Source organism: Limulus polyphemus, unplaced genomic scaffold (genome assembly GCF_000517525.1).
Source record: "Limulus polyphemus unplaced genomic scaffold, Limulus_polyphemus-2.1.2 Scaffold17, whole genome shotgun sequence".
Lineage (NCBI taxonomy): Eukaryota > Metazoa > Arthropoda > Merostomata > Xiphosura > Limulidae > Limulus > Limulus polyphemus.
Window position 1 is genome coordinate 970,342 of NW_013665627.1, and position 14,137 is coordinate 984,478.

A 14,137-nucleotide genomic window follows, 5' to 3' on the forward strand; every position below is an offset into this window, starting at 1 on the left:
CCTTCGTTCCAATAAATAAAAACTTAAGTCTTATGTTGTCTACAACTGGAATGATAATTAGTTAATTTTGTTGTTGTTGTTGTTTTTTTGTTTGTAGCAAAATAATCAATGAAACATAAATGGTTAGGTCTCTGATTGACCTCTGACCAAACTTTAAAATCGCACAAAATTAAATCACTAGAAAATTGCAATAATCTTTTTTTACATAATAGCAGTAAACTAATTCAAAGAATGGAAGAATATAGCTAAAGGCATGATTGATAAATACTTTGATCCTTATGCAAATTTAATAATAACAATTATTATTACATTATGAAACAAACAGTGAGTGCATTATCATTCCTACTGGTAAAGGCACCGAAATTTGGTTTTCGTTTCGTAATATACAATTGTATATCTATATACATATATACAACTCACCACTGACTTGTGGGAATAGTAAGTACAGCCAAAATTTTCGTTAATAACATATGTATCAGTGCAGTACACTCATTATATGGGATTTAGTTTTGTGGTGGAGTTATTTAAGAAATTAAGTATTTTTATTTTGTGATAGAGAGGCTGTCTTTGTTAATTTACTGTTACTGCTTAACATTCTTTAGCTTTGATATATGACGAGAAATTTAATAGCTGCAATGTTTACTCACAGCTCATTATATGCAAAATAATTTATTCATCATTACAAGGCTTCATGGACAGAGCTAAAATGCCTTAGAATGTTTTTACGTAATTGATGTTTCTCTTAGCGTATGTTGAACATCAAATTCACTTCTGTGTCAAGTACATCACTGTGTTTTCTACAGATTACATAACCTTTTCAAAGCTATCGTGATTAAACCTCATTTTTTGTCACTGGATTCTTTACTTATTTATTTTCAGTAAATAGAGAAATAATAAACAACTAGTATTATCCTTCGCTAGCTATCGTTGGGTATAACATATAATATCTCATTATATAGTGTTAAGTACGCTATATTAAACATATTTTCAATATACAAGTCATTAAGTCAGGTGTCAACCCCAACTGATATTAAGTCACGGTGGAATATCATATATTAAAACTACGTACTGACATTGTTCGAGGTTTCACAAGTAGTGTAATGCCGCGTAAACTGTTTCGTAGCAGTCTTTTCCGACGCAAAATAATCATACTCACAAAGAAGTATTCAGATTAGGATTTAGAATTTCTAATACGGGAATAAATATATATATATATATATATCTTATACTTAATAACATTAGAAAACAAAGGAACATGTATTAATTTGAGATATCAGGATCATAAAGAAAGGAACAAGCAATAAGTCGTACCCAGCCGCGGTAAACAAAATGCGGCTCTTATAATAGGTGAGACTCCAGGAACAAAATGCAAAATGGCGTCCACGTGCCACAGGTAACAGTAAGCTCCGTCTGGAGAAGCAACTGAACTCACGTTTACACAAGTTGCTTCCACGACATATCTGTTTAACCATCGCATACCTCAAGCAGATGAAGAATGATACAAGTATTCGTGTTAATTCATAAAAAGACCCACATAGTGGCCAAGTTTCCATCCTATAGATTTTTGTGTGTTTGAACCGTTGAAACGGAAAATATTTGTCCTCGCACGCTCGCACACACACACACACACTAGATGGCTTACTGAAAGGAAGTAGGGAGATGCGGTACGGTTTTCACATGACAGCCTTACAAAGGAGCTTATGGCACTGGAAACTACATTGCTGGGCTATTATTAAAATGAACTGTCGTCAGATACATGACGAGACGTGGCGACATGAACTGTAACGCCTTGATGAGGCTTAAATATCGTTTTAATATAACTTTCTCTACTTTCGAATAAACTATAGGCATGGTAGGCATTCCTGCCAAGTTAAAAATATGGACTTCAGGACCAATCTCTTAACCAACTCTGAGTTATTACCACGACTGTTCCAAATGCTGAAATGATACTATGTTTCTCAACAGATCTAAACACGTTTACATCATACATTCTTCACCATAATGTTTGCATACTTTGTAACAAACAAGATCATTATTAGGATGGAATACAAATACACTTAGCACTGTCAAACTGAGAAATTTATGTTATGTTAAACATATATATATATATAATTTGTATAATGAGAAAGGTTCTATGAGCATCATAAACGATTTATTAGAACAGCAAACAATTTTATCAGACACCTGTAGAAAGATGTGTAATTCAGCATTTCAACTATCACAACAAAACCTTATCAAAACGTATATAATGACAAGATATGACATCAGATTATTACAAATAGCGTCTATAATCTTATATCAGTTCATATTAAACATTCAGTGCTTGGTTGATCCTCCTCGTACTCTAATAATCGCCGCAATGCGACGTGGCTTGCTATCGATGAGGTTATTGATGTAACCCACCGTGATTTTATCACAACTTGTCACTAGAAGGCGCTGCAACTCAGCTACAGTAGCTGTTTTACGGTCGTGGTTAGAAATTTTCTGACCCAGTTCTGCTCAACTGTTCTCAATGGAATTAGAATCTGCAGACTTTGCTGCCCATTGCAAGCTTGTAACGTCTTCCTGATCGAGATAATCCTGTTCAATATAACCTTCTTGCAAAATAATCTTGTTTGATCAGTCTCCTATTCACAATTATTCTGGATATCCTGGAACGGATGTGAACGGCAAAAATGTCTGAAAAGCGTTTGCGAAATCTATCAATAAGAAATTATACTAAAATTCCCAATTTTTGTTTGTTCTCAACCTTTTAACATTATTGTATTACCAGATAGTCAAAACACAGGTAGAATTTGGAATTATGCAGAGGTATTAGATATGAACATTGATTCTTTTAAAAGAAACAGGAAGAAATCATTGGTAGGATTACAACAATGACGACATAAGACAGCAGATAAGAAAGAAAATGATGTAGATCTTAAACATTGCAACTGTTCGTAACAGTGACTTTAAAACAAGACTATTAAACTGTAATTTTTTTAAGGGATTTAAAAAAGCAGAAATCACATAGTTTTGTAAAATATGATTCATAAGTTACTCGTGTATGAAAAAACTTATTTTAGACATGAAAGTATTAAATACTTTTCAAAATTTTTGACCGGTTCATCATGTGTTTCAAAATTCTATAAGATTTTGTAAATCGTTATTTTAACTTATTCAGATAGTGTTGATAGAATAATATCAATTAAAATTTAATTCAATTTTTTTGTATTTAATATTTACTCACCATCAAAAGATTATGAAAGTCATAGATTTAAGACGTCATCTACATTTTGTCCTGTATTTTTGACGTCTATAATTGTGGGAAATTTTTATTGTGTATTACGCCAATGGAAGGCGTAACTTTTTAAAGAAAGCCATAGAACAAGAAAATTGTAAGATTTCTTCTAGTAGTTGTAGGTGAAAACAAAAATTATATGACATGGAAAATAAATTAGAAAACTAATTTTCAAAAATATAGACTATTATTTTGAAATCTCGTATTAGACGGTTTGAAGAGGTCGGATGATTGTCTTTTAACAACTGAACCAATAGGGCATAGACGAAAAAACATATCTAATATTTGTACATTAGAAGAGAAATTATTTAGTGGGGGTAATGGGAAATGACGAAGTTTTGCATGATTATTATTCTAACCTTTATGATTTGAATAATAATAAAACGTTTCGTAGTTAATTGTAATGCTGGTGTACAAGTGTTACCGAGGTTAAAATTGCATTATCACAGCTCCAGAATAGAGAAATGGAAGGAGATAATGAATTCATCACTGCATTTTTTAAAATATTTCCTTGTTATTCTATTAATGATTGTGTCGTAAATCATATGTTTAATAGAGGAAGTTTACTAAACAGTATGAAAGAGGGAATACTTATTCCAAAGGAAGATGATATAAAATAAATAAATAACAATAGATGACCCTTAACATTTCTTAATAGTAATAATAAAACACCAAAGTTTTGGCTAATTAACTTTCAAGTGTGATAAGTTTGTTTGTTTGTTGTTAAGCGCAAGGCTACACAATGGGATATCTGCGATGTGCCAATCACTAGTATATAAATTAAATATTTCGCGTTATAAGCCAGTGATTGACCTAGTGGTTAGTGTGATAAAACAGAGAACAAAGGACCCAAGGCTCAAGACGTGAGACTGCTGAGCACACTCCTCACTGTCATCCGTGACCACATCATTATAAAAGGGAGAGTCAATCTCGTTATTCATTTCAAAATAGCCAAACAAAACCGTTGTGGCTGAAAAACTACTGACTGATTTCTCTCTTTATAGTCAATACTTCAAAATTAGGGATAGCTATACTATAACCCCAGAGAGCTCTGACGTAGCTGTTTAGCCGACTTGTGCATAAGATGCCGTTCAGGTTAAAAATTTTAATTTTTATATTAAAATCACTAATATCAATATATTTTGTAGAAGTTTCTAAATGTTGGAAAATGCATTGATGTCATAAATTCTTTGTTGCATTGGAAATTACTTTGATAGTTTATGAAAATCGTGTCGGTTTCTCTGAGGAGATATGTTTTAATTTCTCTTTTGCGCCTTATCTAAAAGTCTACAACAAAACCTCCCAAAGAACGATAAATATAAAACAAAGTAAAAACAAACTGTCATATGAAATAGTGGATTATAGGACACGAAGTATATTTTGAGTAATTCTTCATATTTTAGTCTCATTCATGATTGACATATAGATTGATGTATTAAAAACATAAGGGTATAGGTAAAACAGCCACTGCTCTTCCTTATAATCATATATATCGATATAAAAATCGAGAAAATGCAATGTTTTCCTCTAAGGCTAGGTGCTCTTTTTTTATATTAAATTTTTTAAATGCCGTATTGGTGTATAGATAATGTGCGTAATCTAGGAAAAGATTTTACCCGTTCCATTTATACTTTCGGTATGAATATGACTAACTTAGATCGAAGTTAACTTATTCGATATATTTTACTTCTTTGTTTTTGTAGTCTTATTCATGTGGTTATAGTTTGCATTCATAAGTTGACATATTACATTAGGTAATATTTTAAAACGTACTTGTCCTGTAAGCGAAATAGATTAACTCTTAATTCTTTAACTTTAAACTAGAAAATTCTGCTTTTCAGCCCACAAACGTTTGGAAAAAAACAGGATCCAATAATGTTGAAACTGCGCTGTGTATGAGATATCTGGTCTTGAAACGTAAACTTTAGTAAAATTTTTGTTTTGTGCATTTCATATAAACAACCAATGTTTGTGAATATTAGAATATTAGAACTCAAATCCTAAGATTTATACAACATATTTTGTTTTTTGTATAAAAAACAAAAGTAAATGGAAAATTGAAATCTTTTTACTTGACAACGATACTCGTAAACAAAGCTTATAATTACATACTTGTTTCATACGATAAGCCCACAGAGATTTAAATTCCGCGGAACAAAATTCATGTAGAGAAGAAACTGCGTCATTGCTTATTTCGCTCCTGAAAAATATTCTACAGCTTAACGTACATACTTTGCAGTGGAACTTACTTCACAAGAAGTGTCGTCCATATAAAAGGACCTTCTTTTTATCATTTATATGAATCGTAACACACAAGTTGTAGTTTAGCCATACAATATGTAATATTATAAGTTAAAATACAAAACGAGTCCTTTGTAGTTGTTATAAATTTTCTGAATAATGGCTAATTGAGACTGAATATGGGTTCGAACTCACCTCGTTTCTATCTGGACTAATATTTTAACCAAACAAATTAGTTATTCTAACTGAAATTAAATTGTTAATTTTTAAGCTTCAATTTTAAATTGTCGCTGTATTTTTTTTTCAAAAGTTGTTTTATGTTAGTTGCAATACAGGAGAAAATACATCATTGCATACATCATATTCCCGATTATTTGTATTACGTAAGTTCCTTATTACAAACTACATAAAATACTATAACAGAAGTTTCACATTTAATATATCTCAGATTCTACTCTGACAGAAAATATTCATTTTTTCCAAGTTCAATTTTATTACATTATAGATTTTAATATTTAACTTAAATTTAAATCGCAGTCTAAAGGGTTGTTGTCGTTTAATTAATTATGTTTTGCAAAGGACGAGTGTCGGTAAAATAGCCCATTTAGGTTTAGATGAAATTTTGCTCAAATATAAGGATGTATGTCACTTATGATAAGTTTTTTCTGACAAAATTGTAGTTTTTAAATGGGTGTATACTAACACCTGCAGATCCATATTTTAGTTGTAGTATATTTTCTGTGTTAATTACTTCTTAAAACAACATACTAGTTTTTATAAGATTCACGTCCCTTGTGTTATATTGGAAGATTCACGAATGTTTCTTGATGACAGTAGATTCCTACGTAAAATTAATAGAATACAGCAGGAGCAAGGCATCCCATTGTCCTTGATCCAGAGTAACTCTGGGAATACTAGACATATATTGGATGGCCAAATGATGGTGTGTTATAATAAACTCAAAGGGTAGATACCTTGAAACTTTGAGACACGTTGCAAATTCTTTGTAGAACGCAGAGCTAAAACTTGTTACAAATTAATGTCTCCAAATGCAAAATATTTCCCATCAGTATCTATAGAGTGTTCTACAAGGGTTTATTCCAAGTCAGGACCTGTCCTTTCCCTATGTGTCTGTGTTAAAGGCAAATCGTAAATTCGAGTATATTACCATCAACGTAGCTTGTACAATATGGCTTTATTGCTATTATTTGTGATAATCTGTAGCCGTTGAAATCACGTTTTGCTGTTTTAGGTGTGTTTGTGTGACACATTGGACGATTTAGGTCCTTAACCATGTTACTTCTATCTCATCGGATTTTTAAACACATTATTTTTCTAAACCATTTATGCACTAAACTGTTATGCGTCTATAACTTTGTTGATTACAAGGCCCGTAATAACGTAAGAACCACACAAAAAAACGTAAAAAAAAACACCAATATTGTAGTTAATCCTACTAATTACTGCTGGAGATTCTTATCTATTTTATACTGAGTATTTTAAGAGTCAAAATTATAAAATTACCGGTAAAGAATGGTACGCAAACAAGTCGGTAATGTGAGGACTAATGAAACCTAAAATACATAGAGTTATAATCGATGATTGTGAGTTATTTTACTTAATTTTCTAACACCATAACTTTTTGATAAACCTTAAACACTATTAATTTTCAGTATGATTGATTATATTAACGAAACAAAAATAAAACATTATATTCAGATAATTTTTATTAGCGTGAATATATTTTATTGTTGTGCCGAAAAGCTAAGAAAGAGTTTTCTGATTACTATTAAGTACAATAATCGGCTGCTAGTTTTGAGAATAAAAAAAATCTTCATGTTGAAATATCTGAATTAAAATGCCACTTTTTCTCACCTTCTTGTCTACTTTTAAAATGGACTTCTAAGTGGTCGCTGGAAAATCTAAAATTTCATTTAGGCTTGTGTGTCATATTAAATAAGTTTAGTAGTGCATCATTTTAATTATGTACGTTATATCTTCAATAGTGGCTGAAATGAACAATTCGTTATGCAATGTACGTGAGATTAATAAGCAAAGTGTGCGTCATCTTTTTATTAAATTAAATTGCACTATTATACGACAAAATACATATAAACATTTTTTTACACAAAAATTACAATCTTCCATAGCCAGTAGAATATTCCAGAATTTAAACTGTGTATTAAGTAATGTTATGATTGTTCTCGTTTAAAGGAATTAGTGCCTCATAAGGTAATAGATAATTTATAATTTCAATGTGAAACTTGCTCTGCATATGTTTTTTTAGAAATCTAACAGAACAGCCAATGTAAAACTAGAAGCTCGAGAGAACTACCTCTGCCTAGGTCTTTCACCACCTGAAAAATATTTTTATATGTATAACACAAAATTTCATTCACTACGAGAAGAAAAGCTTGGGCATTGTATAATAATATCAAAACATTCATTTCTTTGGACAACCTTTTGGTGAATTACAATGGTAGAAACTTATGCGTTTAAAAAGTTTTAAAATTACTCCTCGTAAAATGTGTAGGTTATAGGCGCCTCAAGAAATTTTGATATTGACAAATATTAGTAAAATAATTCATATCTGACAAATACCACTAATGAACGACAATAAACCAAAAATATTCCAACGTTTCGGCAACTGTACATCTTAACTCATCATAAATATGTGCACAGCATTAAGTTAAAAACTGTGATTTAGCCTATTATCACATTATTTCGCAACTCCTAAATTTGATTTACTTGCTTAATGAGAAGCTAGTACCCTTTTGGAACCAAAATGTTTCCTTAAGTGAAACAACTGATATATAAATTTACAAGCATATTTCAGGGACGGGGTTGATCCCAAATACGATTTCTCTGTACTTTAATGTAACTAACAGTTTGCTCTCAATTTAACACATGTATACATGTCCCTTAAGAAGTATGAAACCATTGGAGTTGTTATAATGTAAAAGTATAAAATGATATCCTTCCTATGATTTCGATATATAAAAATAAATAACATGAATAGTTCTTAAAAGAATGTATTAAGTTAGAACTCGGATGTTTTGAATTTGAATTTGAATTACTTATGTAAAATATTAAGTTCTTTAAAATACAAAGTGACCCTTAACGTACACAAGTGTATTTGTTAATCCAATATATAGGGCCCAGCAGGGCGCTTGACTTGCAATCTGAGGGTCGCGGGTTCGAATTCCAATCCTACCAAAAATGCTCGCCCTTTCAGCCGTGGGAGCGTTGGTAAAAGAGTAGCCCAAAAATTGGCGGTGGATGATGATGATGAATGGCTGCCTTCTTTCACTGCTAAATTAGGGACGACCAACGCAGATAGCCCTCGTGTAGCTTTGCGCGAAATTCAAACCAACATATTTTGCTACATTTGAAGAATTTTTTTAGGCGGAAGAGGTGGGGAATACCCCCATAATTTTCTTTTGAATTTGGTAAATATATCTATAATTCAATACAAACACTGCCTTCATGATAGACCAAGTTTCATATGTTATTTTGAGGAAGAGATGCCGTTTGTCTCAAAGTACAGAAAACATGAACTCACATTTTATTCTATACAGTTAAAAATACCTATAGACAGTATATATATAGCATGTATTTTAGAAATATATAAATTGTTTAAGATCATTAATCCAGATAATGTTAAATATTACTTTAGGCTATGGTGGCGCTTCATTACACAAATTAAACGATGAAGGTTAATTTTGCTCTATGGCGAATTAATATCTCTGTGGTTAACCTTGCTGAACTAATACTATAAAGTAAAGCATTCTATGTGTTATGTTTCGAAACTATTGAATTCTATCAGGTCTAAGCTGGTGTGTTTACAAAGAATTATAGTTTTTACTAACTTGAAACTGCCTTACAGTAGTGTTATCATTGTCGCTACTTTAGGTTTAGATGAGTAATGTTTGAAATGCGTTTTATGTTTCTTTTTCATTTCCTTCACTCATGAAAAGACACACAAACAGTAAATCGATTGCTAAACACGATGTCAAAATGTTCATGTAAGTGAAAAAGTAAATCAAATCTAAAATATAAAGTTTTATAGCTGCTTACGGTATATTTAGCAAATTTTACTTCATAAAGTGTAAAACATTAATAAAACTTTAAAGTGTTGTGTGTTTGTAGCTTCATACTAATATTCAAAAGGGTCCTTACATGACAAGCACATATAAAAAAACATTCCTAAACTGTTATAGTTTTAATGGAAATACATCGTGAAATATATTTCAAATATAGCTAGAAGGGTAAAGGTTTATCATTTTATGAACAAACGTAATTTTATTATAGGCTTTATTTTACTATGTATCTCTTCTGGTAATTAAAAGTAGTTTTAAAGAGGAAACAAGTCCCAAATTTCCTGAATACAAGAAAAAAACATTGTCATGATGTCACCAATGTATTGCTACAACGTTTAATTGTGCCTGAGGATGGTCACTCAGATCACAAGTTTCATCTCCGTAGAGGGGGGCACTAGGTTTGTATATTTTGAATTTCGCGCAAAGTTACTCGCGCTAGCTGTTCCACCATCACCTACTGCCAAATCCTGGGCTACTCTTTACCAACGAATAATGAGACCGATCGTAAAATTATAACTGATAAGGCAAGCATGATCGGGGACTGAATTCGAACCCGCGACCTCAGAATGGAAGTCAAATATCCGAACCACCAAGCTATACCAGGAACTGCGTTTAATAACTTCTGAACAAAATAATGTATAGGAGAGAGAATTCACTTCATAAATCTTTGTAAAATTAATAGTTAATTCGTTGGTTTTTTCACACTTTTCTGTAAAATTACACATTTGTTAGTACCTTCGTCTACTTTTCAACTGATATGTTACTAATAATGGTTGGAGACGGCTTGAATGGGTAATGAAGAAAAACTTTAATATAAGTTTAAAATAACAGCAAATGTACAACGTTTCGACAAGCCGTCTCCAACCATTATTAGTCTCAAAGTGAGTTCCTCGTCATCGAATTTGATATGTTACTAGTTGATCTAATATATAACTGATAGTGATGCTAAATTTTGATAAATTGGTTAACTTGCAAAGATAATGCTATGGTTTGTCACTGGAGCTCATTTTGATTAATAGAAAATAACCCCACTTGTCACGCTAAAAACAATGTAGATTCTGTTTCTAGTTCTTGAGACCAATTCTTTGTGCACATATTTTTGATATAAACTGAAACACCTCTTGAAAAGCAGCTTTCAATGTGCTTTAGATTTCATAGTCTTTCCCTCTGAAAGCATTCCAAAATGTTCTAAAACAGTATACAGTCAGATTCAAATCAAATCCTTGAGCAGACCAAGGATTTATTCGTCTCAAAGCACTATTGAACATGTCGTGGGGTATGGCATGGTGTATTATCATGATTAAAAATATATCATTCTTTGTCATAAAAGTCGGTCACTGTAGCTACTGTAACATCGATCAAAATGTCTCATATGACAAAGTATCCTTGGGTGCCTTTATCTGTTAACAGTGATCACGTGTAAACCAGTAAAAATAGGCTAATATAGTTATACTGTCTCCATTGCTCATCATCACATCAAAAGGAATTATCTTGGATGCTGTTAAATACAAATATGTCCATTGAAAGCAACATATATATATCAGGACCCATAGCGTTGACTTATTTTTTCTTCCATTATTGCTTACTGCAGTGTCGAAGCTCGAGGCGATATGAGTGCTGGTACTTTACATTCATGATTGTGATGAGCGGCTTATGGGCTGCAGCCAGTAATTAATATATATTATTCTTAGAAAATGCATACGATTTTTTTTTCTTGCGGCACCTTGACTCCATCTGGCTGGATTTAAGAACTGCTGAACGTTAACTAACATTTATAAGACCTATCCAGTAGTGGGCCATGAAACACGTATGTAAATTCAGTGATGGTAGGCCTACTATTACCACAGTCGGATATTGGATCTACCGTTACGATATAAACTAAACGTTGGATACTAATACTATACACTTTCTTTTTACTTTAATAATTTATATCCTAACCTACCACACTATTATCTAAATCATTCAACCGCTCAAATAATTTGATCACAGTTAAGTGAAACCCTTTCAGTATAAATTGTAAGAAAATATATTAAATTTACAAACAGCACTGCTGGTAATGGTGCATTTGACGACGACAATGCACCTAAGAACACTTCAAAAGGTATTACAGGCTATTTTTCACGCATCAAGAATCCTTCAGACGACTTTATTTTTTCCTGTTGAATTTTTTAGGAATATTCTTTAGATCACACTTTGGCGTCTTTTATTGAAGAATGTTGTCTTTTTCTTGCGTAAACCTTCAGGACTTTGTCTTCTTGATGGTAGCCCAGTGTCATATTAAATCTTCTAAGTTTTTTATTTTTCTATTTTATGTCCAACCTCTACACACACACACACACACACATATCGTGAATAAAGAAATGTAGTAACCCACTTAAATTCATATATTGTCAAGTTCGCTATCCCAACTAATTGTACAACTGTAATTTTTGTTTGTATGCATTGATATCAATCACTTAACTGCGTATTAGGAGTTTATTACCTGAAAATATTTTTGTATCTCCCTTTGTGCATTGTTATCATATGACTTTCAAAATTTCTTCTTCTAATTCTAAATACAAGTATTTGTTCTAGACACAAATTACGGTGTTTTATCTTAGAATGTCCCTATAGAATGTCCCTAATTTATTTATTAACAGCCTTATTTTGCATACTAAGGCTAAGTTAAAACAGTGTATAATTCTTTGCTGTCTTATTCGCAGACATGTATTTATCTTGGAATGTTATTTTTCAGATAAATGTATCTGTTGTTTGCAGTTAAGTTCATAGCTACACAATGGACTAACTGTGTTGGGCTCATTTTGGGTATCAAAACCCGACTCTTTTTGCGTTATAAGCACTCAGAGTTACTGGAGATCAAGGTAATGCGTATATTTTTCATCTTTATAAAAGAGAACCACAAAACTGTTAAATTTTGAATAAGAACTTTCTATAAAGCTTTCGTAATATGTGGAATATAAAAAGTTTATTACACAGAAAGAGTATTTAAAATTAATGTTGTATATTCAGTAACGTATTTCGTACCAGAAATTAATCTAAGAAAATTGACTATCCCCCTCCCTCGGTAACTTAGCTGTGACTCTGAGAGCTTATAACGCTAAAAATTGGTTTTCCATTCCTGCAGTTAGCAGAGCATAGATAGCCAGATATGTAGCTTTGTGCTGAACAGTAACAACAAATAAAATAACTGGTGATAAATAATTCAAATCCTTAAAATAAAAAGCATCGGAAATTGTTCAAACTTCAACTTTTTTAAATTAACACCCTTCATAATAAGGATATCTGTAAGCTAGTAAAATGAATTTGAGTTTCGAAAAACGAAGGTATATATATATATGTTTCATAGATGAGCAATTAAAGGCATGCAGATTTTTGTATTTTTGTTCTGAATTTTCACACAATACTGCATAAGGGTTATTTGCATATAGCCGTCATTAATGTTTAAGTTATAAACTAGGGGTAAGGCAGCTAATCAACAGCATCCGCCACCAACTCACTGGCTATACTTGTCTGACAGAAAAGTAGAATTTAACCGTCCTCTTATAAAGCATAAAAGTGTGAAACGCATTTTTGAAGAAACGGAATGCGAACAATCATATATAGACCGAGCCCTAAGATTTTCTCTAAAACCATGTGAAATCGTCTATTTTCATTTGATCTTGTGTACACATAGATTAATAAGTAAACCTATCTAAAATATCTTTAAAAAAAGTTAATTTATCCAGAGAGAACCAAGTTCAGTCATCTAGGGTTTCCTTAAAAGCAAGCAAACTTATCTAGAAGTTCACACACAAAAGTAAAGCAACGAAACACATTTATGGCGAAGCAAATAAAATCGTCTAAAGTTTAACTAAAAGCATTTATACTTACCCAGTTAAAAACAAGTAAAATCATATAGAGTTTCCTTGGTAGCAAGCTAACTTGCCCCGAGATAAGCAGTTGAAGATTAATTATACACTGCGAGGATTAAATTAAAGCTTGTCTGCCCCGTTTTAATAGTTGTAAAAATACAGTTTGGAAACATGCAAGATGAAATATTTTGAATTAAATGTTTTGTTTATTTATTTGTGTTTACTTTAAGGGAGTATCGAATCAATACTATCATTTTTTAGCTCTTAGAAAAGCAGCTCACTAACTCTGAAAGATCTGGTTGGTTATTTGAAAGCTGAAATGATGCTCCATCAATCATTACACCATCAGAGCGTAATGGAGCAGAGATCGTGTAACAACACAAAGTACTGTGCTTCAAAAAATGGCATTCATGCAATACAGCGACAGTAGAGGATTCTGCCTCCAACCACATAGTTTGAAAGAAATATCGTTATATGTTGTTCTAAAAATGTAAGATCAAACTTTACATGAACCGGAAGAACAAGTGGAGTAAACATTTTCTGCACATTAATCTTTTAGCTCGAGTTGTAAAGTACCCACACGTATCTTTACTTCTAAGTACTTTTGTTATGTTTCCGCTACCAGTATAACTTAATCATCTTAATTTCAACATTCATAAAAGCAA